Below are 13920 nucleotides of genomic sequence, written 5' to 3'. Positions count from 1 at the left end.
GCCTGAAAATTATAGAAATATGACATATTGATGATGGAAATTATAGTATAGAGATAAGCTTTTAATTATAGATAACTGTGTGATCAAAGATTCTAAGATGAGCAAACAGTGCTTTTCAATAGTTACAAGCAAACAGAATTGATTAACAATGTTAATGAGTTCAAGGAAAATAGCTCCTTTCCTTTCTATCCCATTTCTTCTTTTTCTGTCATTGCTATGTTTCCATTTTTTGCTTGATTCCATCCACCCATCCATGACAACTGAACTATAAGATCTGTGAGGCTAAGAACATTTTCAATTTTATTTGCCACTGACTACCCAATTTTAAACAAAATGTATGTTTTATATGCTATGCTATGCTAAGTCACTTCAGTTGTGTCTGACTCTATGCGACCCCATGGATTGCAGCCTAACAGGCTCCTCCGTCCATGGGATTTTCCAAGCAAGAGTACTGGAGTGGGGTGCCATTGCCTTCTCTGATGTTTTATAGGATGTGCACAATTGATATTTGATGACTTTGCCTGCAAACTGTATTATCTAACCAAATTGTATACTTCTAAAAAGAAATAGGCATCCATGTGACAATAAGACATTTATTAAAGACAATACAAAATGATTCCTGTTATACACACACTTCTAAATGCATAATATTCTAGGTTCTTCATCTCAATTTTCACTCATAAAAATACAATGTAAGTAGAGTCAGTCATCCCCACATCAAAGGCAATTTTCTATTACAGGAGGATTAATTAGATCTGCTTTGTTTGGGCTTGAAAAACCTTAATTGGGGTCACTGATGCCTCAGTATTCTACGCCAAAACAAAGACTTTTTGTCAAAGCAATCAGGTGGCAAAATAGATCACAGGTAAATTAATATACCTGTAACTATGAGGAAAAATATGGCAAGATGTCTCTATGATGTCAATAAAAGCAGAGTAAATATTTTTATATAAAACTGCATTGCGGCTCCAGCAACTGACTTTTTGTTTTCAAAGAGTTTCTCTAACATATTCCATTACACAGCATTGCGTCCAGGAAATATTTTTTTTAAGTCTCTGGGCCTTAATACTAATGATTAAAATCATTTTAAAATTGAGTTATTTCCTCAATGCCTTGGAAAAAATCTGAGATTAAAGTGTCTTCTCACAAATAAAATAAAATAAATCAGCAGGACAAATACAGTTGATTGTCTAATTATTGACTGAATAATACCTAAATGTGGAATTAAATCAAGAGCTATAGTTGCAGGATCAGAGGCATTGCAATGTTTGGGAGATGACTTAAATGCAAAGTTAAATTAACCACTGGATGAAAATCCTGGGATGAAATATAATATTTATATGGGTTGATTGTGAATTTGCCAATAGCAAGGCCTATTTCCCTTATTCTTCTTCTAAATCACTATTCCTTTGTGCAACTGAACATTTAATTTCCTATTTGGTCACTTTCATATCTACAACATTAAAAACACTAAAGCCTAACTAATTCTCACTTATTTTATTATCCCAACAGTACCTATGTATAAAGGGAGCAAAGTCAATTTCTATTTAATCTGGGCTGCTGTAAATACAAACCTTTGCTTGACAACCAACCTAGACATCTCTGTCTGTTGCAGAGACTATAAAATCCTCATTCTCAGTGACTTGCAGCAATCAGAAATATCATATGACAAGTTGCAGGTTTGTAGAAAGATGAGGTTCAATTACAATAAATGTAAAATCTACCATTTAAGAGATAAATGCAGAAAACCAAGACTCAAGGGAATCCTGTCTAAGAATCAAATGATGACAAATCATAAAAGTTATAAGTACTATTATCAAGAGAACAAAAAGACATCTTTCAAATTAAGGTTTTTACAGGGCTATCAAATCAAGATACCCAGTTCTTGTTCTAATTCTAAAGTAAAAAAATCACTTGCCCTGACTCATATAAATATTTTCAACTACTTAAAAATAAGCAGCAATCCTATTTTTTATATAATTAAATGATGAATAATAATCTTTCTGATGATGTTAATAAACATGCCCAAATGGAAAAATAGTTGAACTTTGAAGTAACTCATACTTTCTTCTATGCTTATGCTTTAGTAACCAAGGCTAACTCATTTTTGGTGTTTTCATTTCAACATATTTTTCATTTTGTATAGTACCTAATGGGCTTCCTTGGTGGCTCAGATGGTAAAGAATCTGCCTGCAATACATGAGACCCAGGTTCTATCCCTGGGCCAGGAAGATCCCTGGAGAAGGGAAAGGCAACCCACTCCAGTATTCTTGAGTGGAGAATCCCATGGATACAGGCGCCCAGCAGGCTATGGCCCATAGGGTCACAAAGAGTTGGACAGGACTGAGTGACTAACACTACTTCACTGCTACTATAGTACCTAATGAAACCAGCGGAGGAGAGAGTAGGAAATATAATTCTTGAGAACAAAGGTCTCAATTAAGACACCAACTACTAAGATAATGGTTTCAATACACATGCAAAATAATCATAGTTCTCTGTAACTCCAAAGCATGGGTTAGAAGTTCTAGATAAAAATTCATTGTGCACCAAGGGATCTTGAAAAAGAAGTAAAATATTTGTGTGCTATAATATTTGTTTCCTGAATTAAAATTTTCACAGCTTTTTTCAGATTAAATTTTTATTACATTCACTATTAGCATACTCTAGAAACATATCATAGTTGATATCCTTGTGCTTATAAATGACTTCTGAAGACAAGTTAAAGTAGATATGCCTTCTGCATAGCTTTATATAAGCTAGTGTAATTAATGTTAACTATAGGAGTTCCCAGGTGGCGCTAGTGGTAGAGAACCTGTCTGTCAGTGCAGGAGACTTAAGAGATGAGAGTTAGATCCCTGGGTCAGGAAGGTATCCTGGAGCGGGGCATGGCAACCCAATTCAGTATACTTGCCTGGAGAATTCCATGGACAGAGGAGCCTGGCGGTTACAGTCCATAGAGTCACAGTTGGACATAACTTACCCACTGAACAACAACATAAAAATATAAATTGAAAATTTGAACATCCTGTTCTTCATGATCCTTTCATTGCTTTAGAAAACATGTGCCTTAAAAAAATAAATAAAACTATTACCTTAGAGGTAAATTGGGGACCCTGTGATAAACTGACTAATGTGTGGAATTTAGTATGGCCTATGGATTCCTTTAGATTGAATTGGAAATTAGGCCATTCCAACAATTTAAGGAGTATTAATTTTCCCGAATATAATATTTGAGGATGATGATTTCTCATAAAATCAAATCTTATTTACAAAAGCAGCTCCACCTTGTTTTAATGAAATATTAAAAAATTAGTTATTTCCTGTGTGGAAGGAGTGACAAAGAAAGAGAAAGAACATTGTATTCATCACTACACTACATGTGTTTTCAGTTATTTTAAAGAGAATTATTCCTTTAAGCACTGCAGAGAAGTGCTTTTGAATAAGTGTTTGATGTATTGTGTATATTATTATTCCACACCCAGATATACAACCTACATATAACACATAGATCTCACTCAGTTCATGTAACACTGGGCTACTGACCACCTGACCCTGTGATATTTCATATACCCAGGAGACTCGTTTCTTTGGAGCTCTTGAACTTGTCGGCCCCTGTTCTTTTAACGCTCTTCCCCAGGTATCCCACTTTGCTCTCTTACTTTTATCTCTGGTGTTCATCTTTGATACTTTATCAATGAGACCTTCCCTGACCACCATATTAAATGTTTCAGCACACTTTTACATGAGTATCACTCATTCATTACACCCTTTATCTGTTTTCTCTCTCTCCAGAGATACAGTTCATGGGGTTACAAGAGTCACATGGACACAACTGAGCAACTGAATCACCACAGAGCACTTCCATCACCAGTTTAATTTAATGTTTATTTTTTATTTACAGTTGTCTGTTTTCCTCTTATTGGAACGCCAGAGCATAAACTCGACGAAGGTAGCTTTTTGTGAGCAAAATATCTTTTGAGCTGATACTACCGTTTGGCACATTCCATTACTATATTTGAATGAATTCTGTCCATCTTATTTGACCAATGTTATTACTGTAGAACCTATAACTCTTCCCATATTTTCTATGTTTGACACAAATTTTGCTTATGCTTTAGCACTTTTGGATCATTTGCTCCTTATCCAAGCTATAGCCCCTTTTTTGTTGCCTTATTATATCAGCAGAGGCATTTTCCTTTGAGTTCTCTCCTATATTCCATGTGTTACGATGCTTCATCTGTGACCCTCTGCTCTCTCTCTTTCTATTATATTTTCCTTGAAATGCTATCCTTTAAACATCAATAAATTCACACTCAATTGTTGCCACAGATCATTTGCTGCTTTTCTCCCTGGCATTTCTGCTATTTATCAAACAATTCCTAATTTTCATTTCACACTTCTTTTCTGTGATCATACAAAGATGAAGTGTGAGAGGATAAAGTGATAAATGCACAGCTCAATTGAAATCTTAAAGAAAGAAAACTGGCAATATAAATTTACATTACCATTTGGCCATATGTCTGTCACACTAGAGAACATTGGTTTCTTGAATTTTCACTCGATAATGCAATCAATTTGGTTTGTAAGGAGCCAATCTAGAAAGGTCCAAATGTATTTCTTAATGTTTAAATATATTGTGTGCAAAGTCAAGCTGAGCAAAACTCAGTGAATGCATTGATCCTTTCCAATTCCTTTCTCTCCCATTACACTCTGATCAATAAACACTTTTCCTACTTTAACTCTGAAACCCTCTTTAAAGAGAGGCATATAATTTTTGGAGTAGTTTCAAGAAGGTCTTGTAGTTAATCTCATAATTCTTCAATTTTATTTTCTTCAGCTTCTGGTGTTTGGGTATAAGTTTGAATGACTTTGAGAAGGACTGACAAGCTGGACAACATTTCATTTTATTATAGGACACTCTTAAGAAATATAGTTATTTTCATCCTAGGGTCTTTTTATACTATTTTTTTCTCTCATTCACATATATGAAATTATTGTCAAATGTTATTACATGAACATTATGAGTCTAAAGATTTGCTGAAAATATATTATGCCAGAAGACCTCTCTCCTGTACCATCAAAGAGGGCCCTTTAACTCTGGGATGCTAATCCACAATGTTCCCACATTTGCAAGATGTTTCTAAGCCAATTACTATTTCACAGAGAAAAGGTAGCAACTTACTTTGTACTGTGTTTGTTAAAAATCTCATCCTGTGCAAGCTTCCTTTTACATATCCTCCAACAATTTGAGGGATAATCATTAACTCTCAGGGATCTCACTGTGACTAAGTCTGAATTGTGACTATAGTTATGTGTGCACTTCACTTCCAAGGATTTCAAGAACCCCCATGAATGTAGAGCCATATGCTTTAAGATGTGGGGATATAATTATTATACAACATGGGTATTCACAAAGAAATGTTTATAAAGAAAGAAAAGAAGGCAGTAATTAAACTTAAGGAATGCAAATATCCATTAACCGATTCTACGATGTGCTTTAAGGGTTCACAGGGAGACATCACTAAATGACTAGGCAATTAAAATAATTTGTGAATACAAGGGGGTCAAGCAAAATGAGAAGAACATCCATGTGTTCTTCTCACTGGAAGCCAAGAGGCTGGTCCAGCATAAGAGCCAAGGCAGATGAGTAGTTGTTGAAAAAGAGCTGCATTTGAGTAGAGAGAAAGCAATGACATGAATGCTACAGGAGAATACGGGAAAGCACAACAGGAATGTTATTTGTGTTTTATGCAGAAGATAATAGATTAGTCTAGTCATATATGCGATCACTGCTCCTAAGTCTACTCTTGCAAAAATGAAATATTTGTTGTTGGACTATTAAAGGGAACTCATGGTTTTCTATATAAGATAGTCAGTTCAGTAGCTCAGTCGTGTCCAACTCATTGTGACCACATGAACCACAGCACACCAGGCCTCCCTGTCCATCACCAACTCCCAGAGTTCACCCAAACTCATGTCCATCGAGTCAGTGATGCCATCTAACCATCTCATCTTCTGTCGTCCCCTTATCCTCCTGCCCTCAATCATTCCCAGCATCAGGACATTTCAAATGAACTAGTTCTTTGCATCAGGTGGCCAAGGTATTGGAGTCTCATCTTCAAAATTAGTCCTTCCAATGAACACCCAGGACTGATTTCCTTTATGATGGACTGGTGAGATCTTCTAGTAGTCCAATGGACTCTCAAGAGTCTTCTCCAACACCACAGTTCAAAAGCATCAATTCTTCGGCACTCAACTTTCTTTATCATCCAACTCTCACATCCATACATGACTACTTGAAAAACCATAGCCTTGACTAGATGGAACTTTGTTGAAAAAGTAATGTCTCTGCTTTTTAATATGCTATCTAGGTTGGTCATAACTTTCCTTCCAAGGAATAAGTGTCTTTTAATTTCATGGCTGCAATCACCATCTGCAGTGATTTTGGAGCCCAAAAAATAAAGTCTGACACTGTTTCCACTGTTTCCCCATCTATTTCCCATGAAGTGATAGGATCAGATGCCATGATCTTCATTTTCTGAATGTTGAGCTTTAAGAGAACTTTTCACTGTCCTCTTTCACTTTCATCAAGAGGCTTTTTAGTTCCTCTTCACTTTCTGCCATAAGGGTGGTGTCATCTGCATATCTAAGGGTATTGATATTTCTCCAGGCAATCTTCAATCCAGCCTGTGCTTCTTCCATCCCAAATTTTTCATGATGTACTCTGCATATAAGTTAAATAAGCAGTGTGACAATATACAGCCTTGACGTACTCCTTTTCCTAGTTGGAACCAGTCTGTTGTTCTATGTCCAGTTCTAACTGTTGCTTCCTGACCTGCATATAGGTTTCTCAAGAGGCAGGTCAGGTGGTCTGGTATTCCCATTTCTTTCAGAATTTTCCACAGTTTATTGTGATCCACACAGTCAAAGGCTTTGGCATAGTCAATAAAGCAGAAATAGTTTTTCTGGAACTCTCTTGTTTTTTTGATGATCCAGCGGATGTTTACAATTTGATCTCTGGTTCCTCTGTCTTTTCTAAAACCAGCTTGAACACCTGGAAGTTCACAGTTCATGTACTCTTAAAGCCTGGCTTGGAGAATTTTGAGCATTACTTTACTAGCGTGTGAGATGAGTGCAATTGTGAGGTAGTTTGAGAATTCTTTGTCATTGCCTTTCTTTGGAATTGGAATGAAAACTGACCTTTTGCAGTCCTGTGGCCACTGCTGAGTTTTCCAAATGTGCTGGCATATTGAGTGCAGCACTTTCACAGCATCATCTTTGAGTATTTGAAATAGCTCAACTGGAATTCCATCACTTCCACTAGCTTTGTTCATAGTGATGCTTTCTAAGGCCCACTTGACTTCACATTCCAGGATGTCTGGCTCTAGGTGAGTGATTACACCATTGTGATTGGGTCATAAAGGTCTTTTTTGTACAGTTCTTCTGTGTATTTTTGCCACCTCTTCTTAAAATCTTCTGCTTCTGTTAGGTCCATACCATTTCTGTCCTTTATTGAGGCCATCTTTGCATGAAATGTTCCCTTGGTATCTTTAATTTTCTTGAAGAGATCTATAGTCTTTCCCATTCTGTTGTTTTCCTCTATTTCTTTGCATTTACTGCTGAGGAAGGCTTTCTTATCTCTTCTTGCTATTCTTTGGAACTCTGCATTCAGATGTTTATATCTTTCCTTTTCTCCTTTGCTTTTTGCTTCTCTTCTTTTCACAGCTATTTGTAAGGTCTCCTCAGACAGTCATTTTGCATTTCTTTTTCATGGGATGGTCTTTATCCCTGTCTCCTGTACAATGTCAGGGACCTTCATCCATAGTTCATCAGGCACTCTGTCAGATCTAGTCCCTTAAATCTATTTCCTACTTCCACTGTATAATCATAAGTGATTTGATTTAGGTCATACCTGAATTGTTTAGTGGTTTTCTCCACTTTCTTCAATTTAAGTCGGAATTTGGCAATAAGGAGTTCATGATCTGAGCCACAGTCAGCTCCCAGTCTTGTTTTTGCTGACTGTATAGAGCTTCTCCATCTTTGGCTGCAAAGAATATAATCAATCTGATTTTGGTGTTGACCATCTGGTGATGTCCATGTGTAGAGTCTTCTCTTATGTATCAATAAATAAAAATAGTTATTAACATAGCTAAAGGATAGAGGTGTGTGTGTGTGTGCAATATATAAACAAAAATATATTCTCTACTTCCATCCACTAACAAAGCCTGGGAGCTTTGTTACATCTAATATGCAGATACTGGTTTTGAAGTATTATTTTCCACTAAAAGGAACCAGCCATGTTGAAGAAATGGCGGACCTCATGACTGAAACAGCACAAAGTGCACAAACCTAAGATGACCCGGCATGTTTTTTTGTCAGAAAGCAAGAAAGTGCTTAAAAGCTGATTGCAATATCCAGTCTGATGGTAGGGGTTTTGGGGGAGAATGGATACATGTATATGTATGACTAAATCCCTTCACTGTTCACCTGAAACTATCTCAACATGGTTAATTGGATATGCCAGTACAAAATGGTTTTGGTATTACAAAAGGTTACATTAAAAAAATTAAAAACGAAACAAAAATGACGGCAAAATGACAAAAGATTATAGGGGCCAGCATAAAGAACCTTCGACTGGCCAAATCCTGGGCAATTTGATAACCAGTATAAAACAGTGGTAGGAATATAAGATAACCCGTTGAATAAAATAGGACACTATATATATTAAATTGAATGAATTAAAAATAATGATGAGGAACATTTACACAGCTTCAAATACTGATTGATTCCAAAGGCAAAATTAGTAATTTGACAGGAGAGAAGCCTGATACATAACACCTTAGTCAAATGAACAAAATGTACATCACCAATAATGGAACTAGTCAAAATTATATACCATTTATAAAAAAAGTTCAAGAACAGAAAAATTTAAATATATATATGTACATATATATACATAAAAGTTTTAAAAAAGAGCGAACAAAAGGAAAATGTACGTGCCACCTGATCAGTGGCAAAAATACTCACATAGCATCCCTTGTGTGATATTCTAACCGGGAACACAAAACTTGAATCTAATTATGAGGAACATCAGGTAAACTCAAGTTGACAGATATTTCATAAAATATTAGGCTTTAATTTAAATAGTATCAAAGTCATGAGAATCAAAGAAACACCAAAGAACTGTTCAAGAGAGAAGCCTAAAGACACATGGTAAGTAAAGTAACACATGATTCCAAACGAGATCCTTTCCTTATAAAGTATGTTATAAGGGGATCTAGGTGAACTTCAATAGAGTGTGAACTTCATACTCCAGGTGATATGATAGCAATATTGTTGTTGCTGCTGACTCCATGAAATGGTTGAAGCAAGGAGGAAGGGTGTAAAAGGCAATAGCCAACTAAAAGCAGTGGGTATGAGATGGGGCAAATGAAAGTATCCCTATGCAGCCAGTGGTTAATTTCAAAAATTGAGTCCTAGGATAACAGGCACTAGTTTGTCTAGCAATGCATCTAAGTAGAATCATTTAACCACTGGACGGAAGGAGTACTTATGTTATGTTCAAAATTTTGTATAATTTTCATTTTAAGAAAGCACACACTGTATTTTTGTTGCCACACCTTTATAATTTGGGAGATGTATAAAAATAATTTTTATTGTTGAGTTAGAATTAGTCACTATTGTAAGTAAGTTTCTGATACATCAGAGCTTACACAGGACTGGGGAAACAGACTCTTGGAGGGCACAAACAGAACTTTGTGCCCACCAGGACCCAGGACAAAGGAGCAGTGACCCCAAAAGAGACTGACCCAGACTTGCCCATGAGTGTCCTGGAGTCTCTGTGGAGGCATCAGTTGGTGGTGGCCTGCTGGAGGGTTGGGGGCACTGACTGTAGCAGTGCCTGCATGGGACATTTTGAAGGAGGTTGCCATTATCTTCATTACTTCCAGCATAGTTGGGCCTCAGATAAATGACAGGGATGGAACACAGTCCCACCCAACAACAGAAAATTAGAATAAAGATTCAATGGATCAAAACAAGACCCAGTTTTCCCCTCAGGCAGTCTCTCCCATTAAGAAACTTCCATAAGCCTCTTATCCTTCTCCATCAGAGGGCAGGCAGACTGAAAACCACAAAAACATAACCAATCTGATCACATGGACCACAGCCTTGTCTCAATGAAACTATGAGCCATGACTTACAGGGCCACCCAAGATGGATGGGTCATGGTGGAGAGTTCTGACAAAATGTGGTCCACTGGAGAAGGGAATGGAAAAAAAACTTCAGAATTCTTGCCTTGAGAAACCCATGAATAGGATGAAAAGGCAAAATGATAGGATACTGAAAGAGGAACTCCTCAGGTCGGTAGGTGCCCAATATGCTACCGGAGATCAGTGGAGAAATAACTACAGAAAGAATGAAGAGATGGAGCCAAAGCAAAACAACATGCAGTTGTGGATGTGACTGGTGATATAAGTAATGTCTGATGTAAAAAGCAATATTGCATAGGAACCTGGAATGTTAGGTCCATGAATCAAGGAAAATTGGAAGTGGTGAAACAGGAGATGGCAAGAATGAACATCAACATTTTAGGAATCAGCAAACTAAAATGGACTGGAATGGGTGAATTTAACTCAGATGACCATTATATCTACTACTGCGGCCAAGAATCCCTTAGAAGAAATGGAATAGCCATCATAGTCAACAAAAGAGTCCGAAATACAATACTTGGATACAATCTCAAAAACGACAGAATGATCTCTTCTTTTCCAAGGCAAACCATTCAATATCACTGTAATCCAAGGCTATGCCCCAACCCGTAATGCTGAAGACCTACAAGACCTTCTAGAACTAACACCCAAAAATGATGTCCTTTTCATCATAGGGGACTAGAGTGCAAAAGTAGGAAGTCAAGAAACACCTCGAGTAACAGGCAAATTTGGTCTTGAAATACAGAATGAAGCAGGGAAAGGATAATAGAGTTTTGCCAAGAAAATTTACTGGTCATAGCAAACACCCTCTTCCAACAACACAAGAGAAGACTCTACACATGGACATCACCAGATGATTAATACCGAAATCAGATTGATTATCTTCTTTGCAGCCAAAGATGGAGAAGCTCTATACAGTCAGCAAAAACAAGACCAGGAGCTGACTGTGGCAAGGATCATGAATTCCTTATTGCCAGATTCAGACCTAAATTGAAGAAAGTAGGGAAAACCACTAGACCATTCAGGTATGACCTAAATCAAAACCCTTATGATTATTTAGTGGAGTGAGAAATAGATTCAAGGGATTAGATCTGACAGACAGAGTGCCTGAAGAACTATGGATGGAGGTTCATGACATTGTACAGGAGACAGTGTACAAGACCATCCCCAAGAAAAAGAAATGCAAAAAGGTAAAATGGTTATTTGAGGAGGCCTTACAAATAGCTGTGAAAAAAAGAGAAGCAAAAAGGAAAGAAAAAAAGATATAGCCATTTGAGTGCAGAGTTCCAAAGAATAGCAAGGAAAGATAAGAAAGCCTTTCTCAGTTATCAGTGCAAAGAAATAGGGGAAAACAATAGAATGGGAAAGAATAGAGATCTCTTCAAGAAAATTAGAGATACCAAGGGAACATTTCATGCATAGATGGGCTTGATAAAGGACAGAAATGGTATGGACCTAACAGAAGCAGAAGATATTATTAGGTGGCAAGAATACACAGAAGAACTATACAAAAAAGATCATCATGACCCAGATACTCATGGTGAGGTGATCATTCACCTAGAGCCAGACATCCTGGAATGGGAAGTCAAGTGGGCCTTAGGAAACATAACTACAAACAAAGCTAGAAGAGATGATGGAATTCCAGTTGAGCTATTTCAAATACTCAAAGATGATGCTGTGAAAGTGCTGGACTCAATACGCCAGCAAATTTGGAAAACTCAGCAGTGGCCATAGACTGGAAAAGGTCAGTTTTCATTCCAATCCCAAAGAAAGGCAATGACAAAGAATGCTCAAACTACTGCACAATTTCACTCATCTCACACACTAGCAAAGTAATGCTCAAAATTCTCCAATCCAGGCTTCAACAGTACATGAACTGTGAACTTCCAGATGTTCAAGCTGGTTTTAGAAAAAGTAGAGAACAAGAGATCAAATTGCCAATATTTGCTAGATCATGGAAAAAACAAAAGAGTTCCAGAAAAACATCTATTTCCACTTTATTGACTATGCCAAAGCCTTTGACTGTGTGGATCACAACAAACTGTTGAAAATTCTGAAAGAGATGGTAATACCAGACCACCTGATCTGCCTCCTGAGACATCTGTATGCAGGTCAAGAAGCAACAGTTAGCAATGGACATGGAACAACAGACTGGTTCAAAATTGGGAAAGGAGTACGTCAAGACTGTATATTGTCACCCTGCTTACTTAACTTACATGCAGAGTACATCATGAGAAATGCTGGGCTGGATGAAGCAAGCTGGAATCAAGATTTCCTGGAGAACTATCAATAACCTCAGATATGCAGATGACACCACCCTTATGGCAGAAAGCCAAGAAGAAATAAAGAGCCTCTTGATGAAAATGAAAGAGGAGAGTGAAATAGTTGGCTTAAAGCTCAACATTCAGGAAACTAAGATCATGGCATCCAGTCCTATAACTTCATGGCAAATACATGGGGAAACAATGGAAACAGTGATAGACTTTATTTTGGGGGGCTCCAAAATCACTGCAGATGGTGACTGCAGCCATGAAACTAAAAGACTCTTGCTCCTTGGAATAAAAGTTATGACAAGCCTAGAGATCATATTAAATAGCAAAGACATTATTTTGCTAACAAAGATCTGTCTAGTCAAAGCTATGGCCATACAGTGGCCATGTATGGATGTGAGAGTTGGACTATAAAGAAAGCTGAGCACTGAAGAATTGATGCTTTTCAACTGTGGTGTTGGAAAAGACTCTTGAGAGTCCCCTGGACTGCAAGGAGATCCAACCAGTCCATCCGAATGGATATCAATACTGTATATTCATTGGAAGGACTGAGGCTGAACCTGAAGCTCCAATACTTTGGCCACCTGATGCAATGGATTGACTCATTGGAAAAGACCCTGATGCTGGGAAAGATTGAAGGTGGGAGGAGAAGGGGACAACAGAGGATGAGACAGTGGGATGGCATCACCAACTCAATAGACATGAGTTTGATTAAACTCTGGGAGTTGGTGATGGACAAGGAGGCCTGGCATTCTGCAGTCCATGGAGTCACAAAGAGTCAGACATGACTGAGTGACTGAAATGAAGATTTGGTTGCTACTGATGCTTAGGCTAGGTTTGAATTTCTTAGACTAGATGAATTGATTAATAATAAAGTTTTATCTTTACCAATTATTTTACAGAAGTCTATAAGAGTGTTAGCTACATAGAACAGCCTGCATGTGTGCTAAGTCACTTTGGTGTCCAATTTTTTGCAACCCTATGGACTGTAGCTCTCCAGCCTCTCCTATCCATGGAACTTTCCAGGTAAGAATACTGGAGTAGGTGCCATGCCTTCCTCCAGGGGACCCGCCTGATCCAGGGATTGAATGCATGTCTCTTATGTCTTTGTCTCCTGCACTGGCAGGAGGGTTCTTTACCAGTACTGCCACCTGGGAAGCCCATAGAACAGTTTACATTCTATTTATTTCAGTACTTTGGAAGAAGAGTAAGGAGATTTTTTAAATCATGATATTTGTTTTACACAAGTCATTATAACATTAGTACTTTGATAAAATTTAAAGATCAGGATTTTTTTATGCTTTACAAAATATAGAAGAGGTCAGATAATTTTATTTTGTTTGTTGTTGCACATTTAAAGTTGACTAAATTATTGACTTACTACTCCTTCATAAGTGATTATTCTATTACAAATTATGTGAGTCTCATCACTGTAT

The sequence above is a fragment of the Bos javanicus genome, chromosome 4 (genome assembly GCF_032452875.1).
Source record: "Bos javanicus breed banteng chromosome 4, ARS-OSU_banteng_1.0, whole genome shotgun sequence".
Taxonomy (NCBI): domain Eukaryota; kingdom Metazoa; phylum Chordata; class Mammalia; order Artiodactyla; family Bovidae; genus Bos; species Bos javanicus.
Note: the sequence above shows the minus strand (reverse complement) of the source record.